We start from the raw sequence: 8,500 nt of genomic DNA on the forward strand, positions 1-8,500 counted from the left end.
ATGTTCCTTAATGGTGAGTTGAAGGAGGAGATACACATAGAGAAACTAGAAGGCTTTTTAGCACATAGCAAAGATACCCACATATACAAATTGAAGAAAGCCTTGTACAGACTCAAATAGGCTCCTAGAGTGTGGTATGAGTGCATTGATACATACTTGTAGGAAATGGGCTTTGTGAAGAGTGAAGCAGATGCTAACCTCTACTACTTGGTGGTTGGAGGTGAAGTTCTCATTCTTGTTCTTTATGTGGATGACTTGTTTCTTATAGGTGCACTAGGGCTCATAGAGGATTGTAAGAGGGACCTTGTAGAAGAGTTTGAGATTAAGTATTTGGGACTTATGCACTACTTTATAGACATGGAGGTTTGGCAAATAGATGGAGAGATTTTCCTTGGTCAAGGGAAATATTGCATTGAGATCTTGAATAAATCTAGGGTGGAGGATTGCAAAGCCATGTCTACACCCATGACCATGAATTGGAGGAAGGTAGATACATCTAAGGAGACAGATGTAGATCCCACTATATATAGGTAGTTGATTGGTTCACTTATGTACTTGGTCAAGAGTAGGCCATATATTGTATTTGCAGTGAACTCACTTAGTCAGTTAATAGTTGAACCAAAGATAGTGCATTGGATTGCGGCCAATCATGTGTTGCATTACTTGCATGGTACAATTGAGTATGAGATCATATATGTTTGTGGTGAAGGTATCAAATTTATAGGCTATATTGATGCAAATTTGGTAGGAAGTAAAATGGAAAAAGGGAGCACTTTAGGGTGTTGTTTTAGTTTGGGATTAGGAGTTGTATCTTGGTTTAGCAAGAAACAAAAGTCTATGGCTTTGAGTTTAACAGAAGCAGAATACATAGCAGCTAGCATGGTGACATGTGAAGCTATATGGATTCCAAAATTATTAGTAGCTTTGTTTGGTTAGAAGGTTGAGACTATTGTGATACACTGCAATAATTAGAGTTGCATCAAGTTGTTTGAGAATCCAATATTTAATGATAGGTCTAAACATATAGACATTAGATATCACTTCATCAGAGATTGTGTACAATTGGGAGTTGTTCAGCTATGGTACATACCTATAGAGGAGCAGGTAGCAAACATTATGAAAAATGCATTAGAGAAGGTGAAATTCATCTCCTTTAGAGATAAGTTAGGTTTCATTGAGAAAAACTTCCTCGCTAAGAGGGAATGTTAGTTTTGGTAGCTTGGATAGTTGTTCATCCATATGTCATTATTTAGCAAGTAATTGTTTTACTAACTAATTGGTTAGTATCTCAAGACAAATATTTGTTAATTAATTGACCACTTTTAGAAGTAACTAGAAACTAACTTGGTTAGGGTTGTTTAAGTTTCTTTAATCTCGGCTGTCAGTTGAGAATCAATCTCAGCTGTTGGTTTTCCAACAGGAGTAGTATATAAGGGGGTTAGGGGATCATTTGGAGAACAAGTTTGTAGAAACATTTGCAGTGTTAGAAAATGAGCTTGCAGTGATAGAAAATTGTCTTGCAATGTTAGTAAGGGCATAGTGATATAGTTGGGGATAGCAATGGAGGAATGTCAGCAGGAGAAGTTAGGAGGTTGTCTAAGTTCTGCTAGTGAGAGGAAAGGAATTTTGTATCTCTTGATTTGTTGAAGTTAATATAATTTTCTCATCTGTAGAACTAGTTTTCCCTTAGGGATTTTTCCAGGGACAATTTGTCCAAAAATATTATTTTCTTTACATTCTTTCTGTATATTATTAGTGAAGTTACAGTTGTGTTATTTTTTTGATATTAGTTGTGAATTTATTTTCAGTGGTTTAATAATTGTTTACGATAGGAAATTAATAATCGGTGGTTGCAATAGGAATTTTCACAAAGACAAAGACAAAGGATAGACTCTCTACACTTATACAGCTAAGATGTGATACAAATCATGGCCAAATTATTAGAAAATCTAAATGTATAGTTAATATCTTTTCATAATGACAAACAAAAGCCTATAAAATATCTAGTCACCAAGAAAGCACTTGAGATCATCCTTGGTGCACTTGATCTTAGGTTAGGAATGATGTGCCTAAAGAACCAATAAAAATAATTTAGAAAAACTATTTCTCACTTCAAGCTAGCAAAGCCTTAACCTTGATCTCCACACCACCATCCATGTAGACTTATTTAAAATAACTTTGAAGCTATTGTTCTTATCCTAACAAAATATCATAATCTATGATACAAAATCTTGATCTCATAAGTAGTTCCACACAATTTACAAAACACATTAGATGGTTGATATTGTATCCTTCAATTCTTACATTTTAGATTCAAACTTTTATACATAATTAGCTTTTACTAAATATTGGTATCATATAGTTTATATTAATATTAAATTATATAGATTATATGTGATGTAAAAATGAAAGTATATTTGTAATAGAAAATGAAATAGATGAGATTATACTAAGATGTCCATTTATTTTAAAATAAATTATCTATTAAATATTATATAACAATCTAAGCTTATTATAAAGAATCATAATATTTAAGAGGTTCCATTTGTCTTTATTGAAAATAAAATTTTAGAATGGATGATATTTTTTTTTTTAAATACCATAGTTTAAAACATAACTAATATTTCTATTAACTATTAAATTGATTAAAATTTTATGTCATTAAAAAAAATTACTATAGAAACTTCAAAAAAGAGAAAAATATATTTATCTTTTGAAATAGACAAATTAGATTGAATTAGTTATTGACAAAATTTTAAATAATCTATAACAAAAAATAATTACCAATTGTAAATAACGAAAATCTAATAATCTATTCAGAAAATAAGATAATATGTTATAGTTACATATTTACAATAAATAATTAGTAGTTTTTTTAAAATTATAAAATGTATCATTAGCCACCTTAACATATGAACCATACTACTAACATTGTACCAAGTGGAATACATAAAAAAAGGACAATTAGAGTTTTCCAATTAGACACTTCTACAAAGTTTTAGAGCATTTTTCAAGCGGATTTCAAAGTAAAAATGTTTTTTTTTTCATTTTGAGGTGACTTCTCATAGCTCCTATGAATAGAACAAACATAGGTTTCCTTAAGAAAATTAAGGCAATGACCATGGATGGGGTTTCAATGGTGGACCTAGAAGAAGCTAAAGGTTTAGGTGCTTTGGCCCTATTGTGGAAGGATGCAATTATAGCCCCCCCATCTTTGGAAAAAAAATAATTTTGGAATCATTTACTAGTGATTAAAGAGAGGTGGTGAGGTGTCTCTATTTGAAATTGTTGTATGAGAGAAATTAGGCATATTTGGCTAGTTTTTGTTGCTCCATCAAAGGTTTTGAAAAAGATCCTATGGCTGGGGAAAAGAAAAAATGTACTCAAACATGAGGAGTATCACATTTGATAACATGAATAAAAGGGGGTTACTAGAGCTTCTTAGATAGTTTGGATGGAATTCCATGCATACAAATAAAAAATATACTTAGATGAATCAATCAAGGGCTAGGTTTTTGAAAGTAAGAAGTTTTTCAGGAAGATAGGATTGATTGAGAGATTTAAAGGACTTTTATCTACCTTCAATGAAATTCATAGATGGGTTTCAATAAATTGGAGTCCCATTAAATAGATCAGGAGGTACAAATTTACCATGTCTTGTGGGGTTTTTTTGTAGCAGTGTTGTACAATAAATAGCATATGAAGAGAAATTTGCATGAATCCATCTAGTGTTGGAGAAAAATCTTGTAATGTTGTTGGAGCCTTGATATCCATCTTTTAACTTGGACTCTGAGTCTTTTGAAAAAAACCTAATATGTATAAGGCTTCCTAATATGTAATTAGAGTTTTAGTTTTCTTTCTTTTTAAAATTATCAGAAATACCTTTGGTATATTTTTTGAAGTGGAGAAGGATTTATTAGGTTTCTCACCTGCAAATTAAACTTGTATCCTAGTTTGAAAAGGAATGTATGAAAAGACCTTCTAGCTAGTCTTTTTTTAAAAATTATAAAAATATTAGTGGCTGAAAGAGGTGGACTATGAGAGATTTTTATTTAGTGTAGAAGATATAGATTCGCATACCAAATAGGTTGTAGGTTAGTGTACGATGAAGAAATCTAAAAACTAGCTACTTGGTATTAGGATTGTTCCTCATAGATGTACAATGTAGAGAAGGAAAAAGAGAAGAATTTTGAGGTCCCCTCTAGCAATGTCTAGAAAATGTGATGGATTGTGTTCCAATAGATCATGAAGGTTTGGAGTTAGATGATCTGTTACAAGGCCCTCACAAAATTATATCCTCTAAAAATCTAGGTTTTTGGTTAAGTTCATAAAAATATATTTCATATTGTATTGTAAATGAACATTGGTCTTTGCTAGGTGTTTTAGGAGTTGATACATAGAGGAAGGAGAATGGTCCTCTAGCTTCTAGGATGACTATGAAGATTTCTAGAAAAGATGGGAAAATTACCTAAATATAAATGTGGATCTTATTGAATGAAAAAATGAGGTAGCCAAGATAGAAGATGGATGGGAACTTGTGAAATAGAAAAGGGAGGAGAAAGTGTTGTAGGGTGGTGTCTTTGATGTGACCCTTTGATCTCAAACTAAGAGTAGGTACAATATGGATAGCTACAGGCATGTCTATTCATTTTCATTATGATTATCTATGGGGAGGTGGCTCCTTCACTATTTCCAACCCTAGTTTGGGCCAAGATAATTTTGTTATTAATCATAAATTTAACCTTTACTGATAATAATAAAATACCTTATATATAAATTTTACACATTTGTTTAGTTAATAAAACAAAGCTAAAAAGAAGACCTTCAAAAAATAAAATGTTTGTATCATAAAAAATACCAAATAGTTCTAGCTTGTCATATTCTTGTAAATTTCTCATAGTCATTTACTAACAAGACTCTCCATTTAATGGTATTTACTTTTCATCTATTACTTCTTGCACATTGATCACAACTAAAATAACTATAGTATACAAATTTAAGGCTCTCTTCATTACCGTATTACTAAGTGTCAGCTTCCAATTATAACATATAAATCTTGAGCCTTAACTCAATCTGAGTCCAACTGTGAATCCTATCATTTCAACATTTGAGCTCTTTTCTTAACCACTTTTCTCAATACTTTTGTGATTCCTATAGCCAAAAGAGTAGTTATACAATCTTGCATTACTAAATGGAATTCCATGTAGCTTAGGGTTTCCTAGGTAGGATGACTTTGAAAAAGTTAGGAATGTCATTCCAAAAGGAACTTTTCTATCAAGCACGTTGTAAGAGAGATTCATGATCTACAAAAAACTCAACAACTAAAGTTATAACAACTTTTGTTCCATTAAATTTGTTTATCAAAATGTCTAGAAACTCTACCTACTCCATGCCTCCCAATGTTTTTTAATATCACTAGACTCAAATGATTCCTAGAAATTTTGATGATTGTTAAACCCTTTAGGTATTCCACTTCAAGAGGAACACTCAATATGTTGTTTAAAAGATAAATAAAATAAAATAATATACTATTGTAAATTAATTAAAAAGAATTTTCTTTTTAACCAAATAATATTTAATATTTCTAATATCATAAGATTAATCCAAAAGTCATAATTAAATTATATACCAAGTATATCATATAGCCAAAATCCACATAAAATCAATAGAAGTACGACTGACCAAAAGCAAAATCAAACAACACATGCAAAGATAAACTTGCGGGTTTAAATGGGGTGAGAAATGAAATGCATGTCCTCACTCTCAAGAAAAGTCATTAGGCTATGGCTGGGATTAGACCCAAACATTATCTCACCATTCTTACCATTAAATTATTGGGATAGGGCACAATCATCCTCACAATTCATGGAAGACAATGCTCATCTGGACATATCTGTTAATAATATTAAAACAAATATTCCATCTTCAATATGTAACTTACCCAATCTTCATCTTTTGAACTTAATTTTTAATCAATTAACAATTATGTTGTTATCTCAATTAGCATCCAAGACACTCTCATTTGTAGATTTATGTGATAACAACTTAGAAGGAACCCTTCCCCTCCCTACTGTGGTTGTTATGTCATTGGATTTGTTGAAGAATAAGTTTAATGGTTCTATTCCTATTGATATTGCTCAAAATTTTCAGCATATGGAATTCTTATCATTGTCGAGCAATAAACTCAATAGACCCATTCCAATGAATGCCCTAAGTGGCATGATTCCTCCTTATTTAACTAGAAAATGTTCTTTACTTGGTGTTCTAGATTTGGCAGGAAATCAACTAGATGGTAGAATGCTAGAAGAAAGGGAAAACCTTGAAGAGCTTCATACATTTAAATTGAATGGCAATCATCTGATAAGAGTTGTTCCCACATCAATTGTAAATTGTTAGTCTCTACAAATATTGGATTTAGAAAATGATAACTTGGGAGGCACCATCCCCAAGTGGATTGGACTACTATTAGACCTATATGTTTTAATGTTGAGGTCCAAAAAAGTTGAAGGTAATATTCTAACTGAGTTATTTGACCTTCAAAATCTTTAAATTATATACCTTTTAGGAAATCAAAACTTAGGACCTATTGCAAGCAATGTAGAAAATGTACTTGCAATGGTCAATGCATTAAAGAGTAATCCAAACTCTCTCAAACAAGAATGTGACTTTGGTACGTATATAAAGGAGATCACAATTTCTTGGAAAGGTGTTGTTGTGGAGTTTGTGGAAGTTTTTTTCATTTTTAAATGCATCAATCTTTTCAATAGCAAATTATTGGGAAACATTCCTCCTAAAATAGGATAACTTCAAGGCTTGATAGCTCTTAACCTTTTATGGGATCATCTAAGTGGTAGAATCCCAAAAGAATTGGGTCATAGTGATCAGCTAGAGTCTCTCTACCTCTCACTAAATAGGTTAAATGGAAACATTCCATTATCACTTCAGTTTTTGAGTAATTTCAAATTCTTGAATTTGTCTTATAACATGCTTGGTGGATAAGTACCTCATTGAGCATAGTTTCTAACCTTTGGGGAGTCATCCTACTCTAGCAATCCTAAGCTAAGTGGGATTCTATTCACTAATACATATGTCTGAAACAATTGTATAAGTATTGAGATGATAAAATGATATGGTGGGTAGTCAAAGTTAGGTTGAGTTATGGTTTGGGATTATTTATTGTGAATATCAAGTGTATTATTAAAGACTAATCTATTCAGAGACCGAATCTCACTAATACAGTTGTCACTCTATTAAAGAATTTAAAATTAGTTAAAAATAAGACTATTAAAGACCATCTTGTTAAAGGATTTTACGATCTTGTTGACAAACTAGTTAGGTAAAACAATAATAAATTATCTTGTACTTTTCCTTTCCTTTTACTTGATATGCCCACTTTTCTCTTCACTATATGTTCTCCTTCTGATAGCTTGCTGCATTATTCATTGTTCTCATAATCATTTTGCTAATGTTGAACTTAACTTCTCCAACTCTTACCTCTCTTCTCTAACCTTTCTCTATTTCTTCTTCTTCTTCCTTAAAGACTAATATCATATTACCTTGCTTCATGACCTAATTAGCATTTTCGGACCTTTTTGTAAACCATTTTTTACTTCTATTCTTTTCTATGCTAATAAGTATTATCGTCCTCAATAAACTAAGCAATTTATGGTTCTAGTAATATTTTGGCCTCCAATAGAGCTCAGTAAGCCAATAGTGTAACCATAATCATTTTCCTTTAACCTTTTACTTATACTTGTTTTCTTTAATATTTATTTGCTAGCAATGACAACCTCAAAATTCATCACCACAAGGGTCTATGATTTTATCAAGATAACATATGCATGTAGAAAAAATTCAAATATTCTAGAATTGTGGAATCAATTCATTGTAGGTACATGGGAAGACTTCATGCTATAGTCTCTATATCATGTAAAAAAGAGACATGCAGAGATTCTCTGAAGAAATTGTTGTACTATTAGCAATATTCCAAATTGTATGATTATGTAGAGTTTCAAGACACATCCATTAAAATATACCCATGTTTCCAAATTATTGAATTAGGAAAGATTATTTTTACACCTTGCAACTGATTTGTTTAGCTGAATTAAAGAATTAATTTCAATTTATAAAACTAGAGGCTAAACTATCCTATACAAAAAAAATTATATGTGAAAAGGTTAGAAATAGAACTTCAAGAAATGAGACGACAAGAATTTGAGGGATGAGAAGAAGTCCTCGAGATAATTTGTAGATGACATGAATATTTTCTCTCAATCCAATTTGTAATTGAAAATATTCCTACCCATTTCCTCTCTTCAAAGTATCTTCTCTCTTTCAATCTTCATTTAGATTTTGTTTATTCCCTTTTATTTGAAAATGAAAATATCCATTGTTCTCCTTCAAATCTTATGAATTTATACATGAAATAGAGCTAATAAGTAGTTCGAGACACAATAACTTACTCATTTTTATGGTTTCAAAGTGTGCTTAACTAAATCAA

This window comes from Cupressus sempervirens, chromosome 8, assembly GCF_028749045.1.
Source record: "Cupressus sempervirens isolate cs-2001-9-10 chromosome 8, ASM2874904v1, whole genome shotgun sequence".
Classification (NCBI taxonomy): Eukaryota; Viridiplantae; Streptophyta; class Pinopsida; order Cupressales; family Cupressaceae; genus Cupressus; species Cupressus sempervirens.